Here is a 12,652-nt window from a genome sequence, read left to right on the forward strand (position 1 = left end):
GTGGTCTTCTGCCAGATTAACACTGCAACTGGTAGACTGAGTAAAGCACATTATCCTTCCCAGCGTGGTCTCATCCAATCCATCGAAGGTCTGAATAGAAAAAAAGCCTGAGTAAGGAAGAACTTGTTCTGTCTGACTGTCTTCAAGCTGGGACATTGATCTTCTTCTGTCTTCAGATTTGGATTCAGGTTTGAACTGTATAACCACCTTCCTGGGTCTCCAGCTTGCTGACTTCTCAGCTTCCATAATTGTGTGAGCCAATGCTTTATAAGAAATCTCCTTTCTTGGAATAGGAATGTGTACTAGTATCTGTATCTGTATAACTATATATTTATGGATTCTGTTTCTCTGGAGAACCCTGTATTCATGGAGCATGTTTTAGAGGCTATAGAAACTATTATTTTGATTAATCAGTGCAGTTCATCAGCTCTTTATTAAACATCTGTTAGACTCAAAGCAATGAAATATACTAAGTGCTATGAGGACCACAAAGGTAAAGAAGTTTCCAGCCTTAGGGTATGTTTTTAAACTTGCTCTTAAACTATCATAAGGCAGGGAGTTTTAAGAGCCATGAGAGAGGTGCAATTCAAATGCTTTGTGGTTTCAGTGGAGGGAAGGTCACTTTGGCCTGGTAGTTAGGGGATGGCTTTATAAAAGAGGCAGGTCCAAGTCAGGCTCAGTTCTCCAATGTCACTGAATTTTCCAACTATTGTTCTCTTATTTATATGGGAAGAACCTTGAACTCCTCTGGTTGGTGTTGTAGGACATGTTAAAATCATGAAGGCACTATTCTTAGTGAAGACTTAATAGTCATTCAATCAAATAACATAGCATCAAAATAAATAGAGCAAAAACTGTCAAGGAGAAATAGACCAAAACACATTAGTACAAGTAGACTTTAATAACTTTTCCTCAGTTCACTAACAAATTAAATAGACAAATGAGTAAGTAAAGATGTAGAAGACCTAGTAAATGTAATTAACAAGGTAGACCTAACTGATATAGCTGCATCAATCTATAGTGTACCATACTCCGAAAACAGAGAAAACGCTTTCTGAACATGTGCTGTGGAACATTTGCAAAAGTGGAACTATGTTGGCCCTAAAGAAAGATTCCAGACATTTTCAGAGCCACAGACATTCTCAGAATCCAATACAATAATATTAAAGATTAATTACCAAAATAGAAAACAAAGATTTCTACCACCTGTACAGTACTATTTGGCCCTCTTTCCCCTTGTTAAGGAAGACACTGGCTGCCCATGCATCCCAGGGATTTGATTGTGGGGCTCAGTCTTTTGGCGGTATCACGAGCCATCTATACTTTCCTCCTGCCCTTTCTGTTTCTCTTGTACTTGATGTGAGAAGGCCCTGGACTGGGGGTCATGCTACCTGAGTTCTTGTCTGCTGCTGTACATTTCTGCTACTAACTTGAGTATTCTCAGGTCAGAGTCTCAAACAATTGGAGCCTCAGTTTCCTCTTCTACAAAATGAGGGAGGTTGGATTTGATAATTTCTGAAATCTCTTACAGAGATAATGACTTAAGAGTCAATGTCTTTTGCTAGTCAGTGTCTTGTTCCCTGTAGCTCCAGTGATTGCCCTGCACTATACTCTCTGCCCTAGGGTTGGGTCAGGTAGTCAGCCAGAGAACACCGTGACCTTGGATTTCTTTGGAGACTTGGCTAAAACTGGTTCTTAAAGTTTCATCAGTGTATCTTTTTCCTTGAACATTTGTGTGCAAATATTTTTTGTTTGGTTTGTTGTGCTGATTGACAGTGAGTTCAGTAGGAGCTGAGCCAAACTCTCAGTGCTTCTTTTACAAAGTATGAAATGCATTATCATTTTCCTTTCTTGAATCCTGCTTCCTTCTGCCCATTTTCTTCTGAGTTCAGAGCTACTAGGATTGATTAGAATGACCATCCATTCCAGATTGTGCTTCTGCCGTATCTAAAGGATAGTCTTAAATATATGATCTGTTTGGGGCTTTCTCAAGAGTTAGTCCACAGACAGTAGATCTACTACCAAAAAGTTAAAAAAAAAAAAAAAAAAAAAAAGCAAAAAACCCAAACAACCTTCTTTCCTGTATGCATGGAGAGCTTGAGTAATTTGAGGAGAAGGCAAATTTGCAGACATTGACCTACAAGGAAGTAGTTCTTCATGAGAACAGAATATACAGCAGCACGTAACAACTCCTTCTCCCAGATTAGGTCTGCTTACCTGGATACCTACCAGACCATCCATGCTAAGCAGCCTGCATCTGTGGCCTATTATTATTACTGATACTAATTTCTGTCTACTGGACGTGGGTCAGAACTAGGAAAGAATACCAGGTCCCATCTGCAAAGCATCACCTTTTGTGAGTCCTAAATGAGTGTTTATGAAAAGAAAGCTTAGTAAAGAAAGGGAACTCAGTTTGCATTTGGAGAGTGAGATAGTTGAAGAGAGGACAGAAGAGAATTCACTTACATTAAAAAAAAAAAAAAAAGGAATGGTAAAATTCATTCAGACTTATGTGCTGAAACATTTCGTGGCTGCTCTTTATGACTAGGGAGTATGTGAAGAGCCAGCAGGCTTTGGGGTGAGGGTGTAGCTTGCTCAGTGGTGGGACTGCATTTTCCATTTTCTTTTACTACCTAAGTAAATGCAGTAACATAGCTGCTTAGTGTGAGTGGGGAGGGGATTGGAGACTTCCAAATCAGCAATGTCAGTGAGATTGTTGGTACTGATTTCTCCTCCTGAGTGACACAATTTAAGTGACTCTTACAGGAATTTTCTTCGTGATGACAATCGACTTCTGATTGCCTAGACATCTCACAGCCACTCACAGGAGAGACAGGGAGCACTCAGAGTGCTCCCATGCAAGGGCGAGCTCGGAGTTTCTCTGGCTTCCTGTTAGGCTTTTCCCCACTATGATGCCCCTGAACTGTCCCCATGAGTGGCCGGGTGGCAGCAAAAGAGAAGTATGACAAAGGAAACAGCCTGTCTATTGTGGACTCTTGCTCTGATCAGCTTGGTAATTCTGATAATTCCTGACATGCCTATATTGGTTTATTACTGCCATTATCGTCATCATTATTATCCTACTTTAGGGTAGACCCGTATAGTCCGAAAGATATACAGATGGAAAGTGAAAATATTTTCAATCATCTGAATAGCGCGCTTGCAGATCACTAAACACAAGAATGACTAATGAATCTTGTTTCGTTCTGCCCATTTTCATCCAAGTTGAGAGCTATCAGGTTTAATATATAAACATGAGAATAACTGATCCAGATGTCTGGCTGTTAGGCAAAGTGGAGTTTATATTACACATTTCTGGGCTCATGACTGACTGGGGAGAAGGAGGTGGTTCTCGAAGACTGATTTCTCTGATACCACCCAGTTACCTTAGTTGGAATCAAAAAGGAAGAATTGAACCATCAGGTATATTAGAGACTCTCTTTACTTTTTGGACAAGACAATGAAACATTTACTTATAATATCTACTCTACTTGCAAACAGGATCTGAGGCAGCCTAGATTAAAATATAGAGAATGGGAGAGTTAAGTTGCAGATAAACCAGGAGAGCTCAGAAATCTAGATGAAAGACAGAAGGAATCATACTAGAATACAGTTAATGCATTTGAACACCAAACTTGGTTCTGATGGAAAGTCAATAGCAGCAGTGGTAATAAGGATAGTCATAAATAGTTACCATTATTTTTAAGTAGTTTTCAGACATTAATCTTTACAACAACTTGACAAACAATAACAGCAACGAATCTAGAGGCTCAGAAAAGACAAGTGACTCGAGAGCTACAGAGTAAGTGGAGCCAAAATTCAAATTCAGAACTGTCCCAGGTCAAAGCCCATATTTTGTGGTATAAAACATGTCTTTGCAGGACAATAGCTTCCTCCTGGGCCACAGGATAAGTTACTAAGATAATAAGATGCTTGACAGCCCTGGTAAAGGCCCTCTTAAAGGTGTTGGAAAGAATTACCCAGTCCTACAGCCGTTCATTAGTGAGTTGCTTTGGACTGCTGATTGCACATGTGTAAGAGGAGGTTCTCTGGGGTCCTTAACTGCTTTAATTTCTGGGAAGAGATTCCAACCCTGAAGGCCTTTGGGGAATTATTTTCTAACGTCTGTTTTTCCATCTAGGGACTGTTAAAGGAACCATTTAAAATACAGCCTGTGTTTTTTCCAGCTCTGCAAAGGAAGCCTCAGTTGCCCCTTCTGTAGGAGGAAGGGCTCACAGGTTGCCCCCTGCACAGTGAATGGTCAGAGCAAGAGGAAGCTGATGCCGGCCCTGGCTACCTGATACTGTCATCCAGATGGTATAGCAGCCTCAAGCCCTCCATGCCAGAAACCAGGATTATGGTTAACTAGGAGTCTGGGGCTCTTGGTGGCAACGATTTTTTCTTTTGGACAAAAATATACATAAACGGTAAGTATGTTTGCAGCCATGAGTCTCTGCTCTGTAATAACCATGTTAATGTTCTCATAAAAAGATATGGGGCAAGAGCAAAGTGACAGACAGGCTGATTAGCATTTTATGACAGAATTAAGCTGCATGACAAATAACTCACTGGTTTACAGCCCAGCAAATTCTACTTTCAAATGCTGGAGGTGCTAGGATGTTTTTGTTCTTTTATTTGTTTTTTATATTTAACTATGAAGGTTTCCAGAGCAATCTGAGTAAAAATGGAATACAATTTTAAGAGTAGTAAATATGATTAGTGCTAATATTTATTAATAATCCTTTTGCTCCAAAATTTCTTTAAAAATTACTATATTCAACTACAGGATTTTTCAAACTTCCATGTTTAGAACTGGAAGAAAAAGTTCAGACCACTACTCATCAGTGTCCTAATTCATAATGGGTTTTACAGAATTGAATAATTCTTCCATTGGTTCTCCCCAACTTTGGGGAAATCTCATTGAGGCCATTATTCTGTGGGTGTTAAAGGGTAAATAACTTCCACTTTGCTCAAGGTACCAATTTCTAGATTAAGGACTCCCCTACACTTGCAGTTTTATTTGTTATAGGTAAAGAATGGGAACATGGAGAAAGAGACAGGGGAGACACCATGTTTAATTCAGCAAAGGAAATGTGTATTAATAAAGGATCAGACGTTGTTGCTGAGAAATGATTCAACAGCTGGGTTTTCTCATCTACAGATATAGGAGTCACCCCAGGTTTCCTTAATTGCTGGTGGTAGATGAGGATATTAGTTTTCATTTACTTCATTAAAATATTAATATCTAAATTACCAACATTAAAAAAAAAAAGTAAAAAAACCTGTTCATAATCTTTCCCTCCTAAGAGAACACTGATGTTATACAACATCATATATTTAAATACAGAGGGTGCAAAAATTCACCACTTCTTTGTAATCAACCAACACATTAGGTGATTGTTGGGGGGTCTACCTTGTGTCTAGCACCATGCCAGGCAGCTGGAAATGCAAGGAGACAATCTAATGCCTGCCCTCCAAGAATTTCAATCCATTTGGAAAGCCAAGATGATTGAATGAAGCAATTAATGAGCAATGCAGGGTCATATAATAAAGTGCTATAGGATGTGGATAAAAATTATGCAGTCATTGCGGTCTTGATTGCATCTGTAATTTAGATTGATAACACTTTATACATTCTAACTGCTAACAAATATCTATTGGATTGAGTTAGGAGATGTTAGTTCTGGTTGACACTTTGTGTGACTATGAATAAGCCTCTTAATATGTATTTTGTTCTGTATAAACTGTGGAAGATGGGGCTAGATGACTTGGAAGAGCCTTCCTGTTTGTGAATCTTAGGAACTCATGACCCTGGCTACTATCACTAGGATGATTTCAATCCTCTTCATAAAGCCTGGGAGATGGAGATACTTGGAAAGTACTTCTCCTCTGAGACAACAGTGTCTATTAATCTTTCCCGATCAGTGGGGCTCCAGACCTGAGAGCTTTCAGATCATGACCTGAATAAGGATGGGGCTGGAACGGCCCTTGGCTGCAGAGTATGGGACCATGATAGATCTGAAAGCACCATCCCAGGGCAATATTGGAATAAAGAGTCTAGGAGTCTTGTCAAAAGTACCAGTCTGCAACCAAATAAAGTACAAGTGGGGAGAGATACTGAAACTTTAGCAGGGGGTCAGAAACAGAATCGGAAGAGATTATCTGAGTTCAAGAACATAACCAAAGGGTGAGGAGGAAGCCTTTAATTTTAAGGACAGATGGCAGAGACTTCCCCGCAGGCTGGCAGTGTGGTGCCATCTTCATATGTTACTTCATATGGACTTGGTGTTTTCCACGTGGGACACGTGGATTCATGTATATTCTCTTGCCTTAACCCTTATGTGAGCAAAGGCAGGCCTTGAAAATGGTGTCATCTATGACTGAGGGCGTAGTTCATAGCTTAGGGGTGAACATTTCTCAGCCCCCTACTTCAGGTCTCTTTCTTACTCAATCCATGCTTAATACTGCTACTAGCATAGTGATTTTTCTGCAGCATATTGCCTCTGACCTTGCTACTCTCCTGCATGGGAACCTTAATAGCTATCTTTGTCAAAAGTTAAAATTTTAAGATCTTCTACAGTATGGTTTCAACTCACTTTTTCACCTCTGTTGGCCATTTCTACCCTGTAAGCATCCTATATTCTGGCCAGATTATGGCCCTCAATATTTTTCAAATATGCATTGTTATTTTCTATTACTGTACCTTCATTCATGCTGATTCTCTTTCCTGGAATGCCTTTTCCGGGTCACAGTGCCCCCTAGGGTTCAATCCAATCTCAGTTTTCCCCTCAAAACCTCTTCAGAGTCCTGCAATCAGGTATAATTTTTCTGTCCTTTAAACTTATGCAGCCAGTTCTCCCCCTACCCCCAACTGCCCTTTTTGGAATTTGTTATTTCTACCTTATGTTTCTCTTATTTCTACATTTTTCTTTTCTGAACTGTGAGATTGTGGCCTCATTTGGGGAGGAATCATGTGTCTTGAGCATCTCACATAGCATCTGATACATGGTGATGTCTGTTAGATGTCTTTTGAGGCCCTGGTCATGGCTCAGGAAGTGGACATTCAGAAAGAGAAGATAATCATGTGGAAGCCAGAAGTGCTTCTATTCAAGGTTCCTTTTTTTCTTGGCATTATTAGTTTTTGCAACATACATCCCTCCCCAAATGCCTTTTGCCTACAAAGCATAAAACAGTATAGGAAAATGGATTTATTTATTATTTTTGACATGCTCAAATAAGTACAAGCCTATCTTGTTAATCCTTCAATTGGAACAACTCGTTTAAACTTCCCAAGTAATTGTGTCAAAACCCATGTGCCTGTTTCAAGCAGATTGCTGGAATGCAGGGGTTTCAAATGAATAAAAAATGCACCTTGTTCCTTCTTCCTTCTCTTTCTCCTCCAGGGAGTACTCCTTCCTTTTTCTTTCCCCCAGCATAAATAGACTGACTTAAAAAAAATTAACCTTGTAACCCTTACTTTATTTTATTTATTTATTTATTTTTAAACATCTTTATTGAAGTATAATTGCTTTACAATGGTGTGTTAGTTTCTGCTTTATAACAAAGTGAATCAGTTATACATATACATATGTTCCCATATCTCTTCCCTCTTGCATCTCCCTCCCTCCCACCCTCCCCATCCCACCCCTCTAGGTGGTCACAAAGCACCGAGCTGATCTCCCTGTGCTATGCGGCTGCTTCCCACTAGCTATCTATTTTACATTTGGTAGTGTATATATGTCCATGCCACTCTCTCACCCTGTCACATCTTACCCCTCCCCCTCCCCATATCCTCAAGTCCATTCTCTAGTAGGTCTGTGTCTTTATTCCCGTCTTGCCACTAGGTTCTTCATGACCTTTTTTTTCTCCCTTAGATTCCATATATATGTGTTAGCATAATGTATTTGTTTTTCTGTTTCTGACTTACTTCACTCTGTATGACAGACTCTTAACTCCATCCACCTCATTACAAATACCTCCATTTCATTTCTTTTTATGGCTGAGTAATATTCCATTGTATATATGTGCCACATCTTCTTTATCCATTCATCTGTCGATGGACATTTAGATTGCTTCCATGTCCTGGCTATTGTAAATAGAGCTGCAATGAACATTTTGGTACATGACTTTTTGAATTATGGTTTTCTCAGGGTATATGCCCAGTAGTGGGATTGCTGGGTCGTATGGTAGTTCTATTTTTAGTTTTTTAAGGAACCTCCATACTGTTCTCCATAGTGGCTGTATCAATTTACATTCCCACCAACAGTGCAAGAGGGTTCCCTTTTCCCCACACCCTCTCCAGCATTTATTGTTTCTAGATTTTTTGATGATGGCCATTCTGACTGGTGTGAGATGATATCTCATTGTAGTTTTGATTTGCATTTCTCTAATGATTAATGATGTTGAGCATTCTTTCATGTGTCTGTTGGCAATCTGTATATCTTCTTTGGAGAAATGTCTATTTAGGTCTTCTGCCTATTTTTGGATTGGGTTGTTTGTTTTTTTGTTATTGAGCTGCATGAGCTGCTTGTAAATCTTGGAGATTAATCCTTTGTCAGTTGCTTCATTTGCAAATATTTTCTCCCATTCTGAGGGTTGTCTTTTGGTCTTGTTTATGGTCTCCTTTGCTGTGCAAAAGCTTTTAAGTTTCATTAGGTCCCATTTGTTTATTTGTGTTTTTATTTCCATTTCTCTAGGAGCTGGGTCAAAAAGGATCTTGCTGTGATTTATGTCATAGAGTGTAACCCTTACTTTAAAAGCTTCTTTCCTTCGTCTCTGTGGCTCTTCCTTTAGCCTCCATGTTGTGCTCACAAGTGCCGCAGGCCACGCGATGCAGTGTTCACGCATGTGTCATTGGTCAGACCGCTGGGGTTCAAATCTCACTTCTGCAGAAGTTCAAGCCCTGTGACCTTCCACCACCTTGTTTATCTTTCTCTGTGGCATTTCCTCGTCTCTAAAATGGGAATGATGATAATCCAGTGGTGGTCTAAAGATCAGGTGAATTGATGTCTGCATCGCACTTAGTACAGTGCGTGGTGTGAAAAAAGTATTAGCTGTATTAACTCTTCTATGTTGCTAAGCTTAGAACCGACCCGTGTTCCAGAACCGTTTAAACTCTAGTGCCCACACGTGGCTATTTCTTGCTCAGATTGTGATCCCTGCTGATTTCTAGGCTGTCTTTCTCACTCATTCCTACACAGAGCCACTTCTCCATCTTGTGTCTGTGCATTTTTTTTCCCTTTGCATTCCCAGACGTACCACTATCCCCCTATTTGTATGGAGATTTCATTAGGCCCCCGATGGGGACCTCCCTGCATTGTCTTAGTTTGAGGATAGTCGTGGCTAATGTCCCAGGTTGCACTTTGGGTAGAGGCTGTGAGGAAAATTTCCACTATAAATGGTACTGTGCTGTTGGGTAGAGGCATCATGAAACTTCTTACCTTTCCCTATAGCATTTCGGGAGAAGAGGCAGGGCCTTGGTGGAGGAGCAGTTTGATTTGAAAGAGCAGATTCTAACAACAGCAGAGAGACTGGGGGAGAGCTGTTAGACAGCCTTGCAAACACACCATACTGTTGATTCTAAAAGTAAAGGGGCTCTCTTTCTAATCACTCAGTTTATATTTCTGAGCCCTCTTGACAAAGGCAGCGGAGATGAAGCCCAGTGTTACAGATTTGGCTCTTGTGATGGAGTTAGCCAACTCCTGAGATGAAAAGTAAATCAGAAAAACGTGTGTGTGATTTATGCTTCTTTGGAAGCTTTCCATTCCTGTCCAGGGCTAAAAGTAGTAAAGTTAATGTATGCTCTTTCCTTTGAGTCCAGTCAGGGCTGAAACCAAACTAGATTGGAAACTCTTTATACCTTTTGACTCAAGACAGAGCGGCCCACAGTGGGCACCGAGCAAGTGTTAGTTGGCTCTGAGTTGCCTACTCATTCACTGTCCAGATCGTCCTACTCAGAACAACCTCCATTGTCTTATTTATAAATAGTTTCCAAGCTGCTATAAATGCAGTATGCAGTATTCTAGGTACAGTTTAATCAGTTGTTTAAAGATAAATGATCATTTGTTTTTTCTGGGATGCAGGCCCTTTTCTTATATAATCCAAAAAAAAAAAAAAAAGCAATGGCCCTTTTTGTTGGATTAGCACATTGAGATTTCATATCTTATTCCTATTTATCACCAGCATTCATTCTTACCTGTCACTCCTTAGTCCCTTTCAGCCTATTTTTTTTTCACAAACGACTTTATTTATTTATTTATTTAACATCTTTATTGGAGTATAATTGCTTTACAATGGTCCCTATCCCACCCCTCTAGGTGGTCACAAAGCACCGAGCTGATCTCCCTGTGCCATGCGACTGCTTCCCACTAGCTATTTATTTTACATAGCCTATCTGTTTTTTCTTCTCAATGAATATTTGTGCTTTGGAATAATTTTTCCCAAGATGATACATCTTAGTTTATATACAGTTTGCATTTTTTTCAAGTTCAATCTCTTCTTTATATATTTAAAGCCTTAGGGTTTTGTTTTCCATTTCTAAGTTTTCATCATGTGCAGTGTTTTCCCATCCAGTATTATCAGCATCACTGGCTAATTTCTTCCTGTTCCCAGATCATGCAACTGTGAACACTATTGTAGGTTCCGAGAAAGCACTTGACAAATGTTATTAATTTGTTGACTAATAAGCTGAAGGTGTAATTAGATGATTTCCTCAGTGGAGACGGAGCAGATTTTCAGATGCAAAGTATAAGACAGTGGCATTCCGAGGATGCTCTTTCCTTTGATTCCCATCTGCCCTCGTCCATTAAAATTCATAGTGGTATTCACTCTGACTCTTTTGCCAAAGCCATGTCATCTGCTTCTGATTTCTGGGATTAGGAAGGGTGAAGAAGCGGTCAAACTGGATGGGGAGAAAAGAGGCTGGGGATGAATGAAGGTGTGCTCATAAAGAGATTGAGGGTCAGGGCTGGGGGCAGCCCTTCCAAACTAAACACTATTCAAAGTGATGAAATCTGTTCATTCAGATTGGCCTCATCAGCGTGGCAGAGTAGAAAAGGAATAGGTTTTGGAGTGAAACTGCCTGGGTTGGTGTATCATTCCACTACCCTATTAGCTGTATGATCTTGAACAAGTCATTTAGACTTGTCTTTCTCCTCCCTTTCCTCCTCCTCCTCCTCCTCATCTTTCTTCTCTCGTCCTCTCTCCTCTCCATTTTCTTCTTTTTGGGAGCGGTTGTTGGGACCTAGTTCATTCATAAGCAGACTATTTCTGAGCTGTTTTATGTGTTTTTATCCTACCTTCAGGCAAGTAAATTTTATTTCCATTTTGTGGATGAAGTAGCTGAGGTCCAGAAAAGTTAAATATCTTGACCAAAGTCCCCAATCAAATAAGTGATGGAAGGTGGTTCTTTAAACTCAGTGTAACACACCTATAGTATACAGCACAGCTTGTATTAATCAGAATATGCTGGGTTCCATTGCAGTAACAAATAGTCCCAAATCACAGTGCATTACATCAGTGAAGCTTTTCTACTTCTCACCCATGCTACCTCACCCAGGCAGCAAGCTTGAGTTTGTTCAGTGTGTCTTTATTCCCAGACCCAGGCTGATAGAGTTACATCTATCTGATTTTTGCTACTTTCATTGCAGAAGGAAAAGAAATTGTGGAAAGGCACATGATGGCTCTTTAAGCCTCTCCTAGGAAATAACACGTATCACTTCTGCCTATTTCATGGCCAAAGCAACATACGTGAGCAAGCCTGACCATCAGTGGGATGGAGAAAGTATAATCCAGCCCAGAGATGAGCAACACATTTTGGGGAATAATATAATCTCCCAACTTGCTTTTCAAAGTGTGGTCTATAGACCAATCGATCAACATCATCCAGGAGCTTATGCAAAATTCATATTCTTAGACCTTGCCCCAAACCTACTAATTAGAATTTGCCTTTTAACAAGAACTGCAGGTGATTCCTCTCCATTAAAGTTTGAGAAATACTAGTCTAACTCACTGCTCAACTGTTACTTGCTTTTTTCCCTTTTCTCACTGCCTTATATTGTTATTTTTATTCATTTTCCCTCTTCTACTATTTGAAATTCATGCCTTCTGCTTTCATTTTTTAAAGGTCACACCTAACATTTTAGCATGCATATTTGGCTTAACAAAGATCTATTCTTCTCCCGAGCAGCACAAGAATCTTAGAATCTATTTGTCCTCTCTCTTTTTACCTTTTATTGTTCAATATTTAAGATCTGTCTGGTTTTATACTCACCAGTTATCATTGTTATTATTGATTTTATAATTAATGCTTATCTAGATTAACCACATTTTAAACAATTTTATTTGGTCATTGTTCTTTCATGTATTTCAGCCCTTCCTTTTGGGTTGAGAATCCTTCCTAAAGTACATTCTTTATTGGTGCTCTGAGCAAGTATCTGTTAGTGGAAAGCTGTCAGACGTAGTGTGCCTGAAATGGTCTTTATCTCACTATGATTTATGAATGGTGATCTAGATTGGTAAAGAATTCAAGGTTGACATTATTTCCTTTGAATGTTTCAAAGGTATTATTCCTTTGTCTTCTTGTTTCTATTGTTGCTGTTGAGAAATCTCTTATTGTCTAATTATCATTTGAAGGTACCCTAGGTTTTCTCTC

At 39.6% G+C, this 12,652-nt stretch overlaps 1 long non-coding RNA gene across 1 annotated transcript in view; it reads left to right on the forward strand.

The window, feature by feature from the left end:
- Nucleotides 1–12,652, forward strand: part of LOC309659888 — a 136,231-nt gene that overhangs the window by 112,509 nt on the left and 11,070 nt on the right. The window contains exon 2 of the long non-coding RNA XR_014263024.1: nt 4,188–4,427. This is a non-coding gene — a long non-coding RNA (uncharacterized lncRNA). The remainder of the gene's footprint in view (nt 1–4,187; nt 4,428–12,652) is intronic.

The sequence above is a fragment of the Balaenoptera physalus genome, assembly GCF_965194825.1.
Source record: "Balaenoptera physalus genome assembly, chromosome: 4".
Taxonomy (NCBI): Eukaryota; Metazoa; Chordata; class Mammalia; order Artiodactyla; family Balaenopteridae; genus Balaenoptera; species Balaenoptera physalus.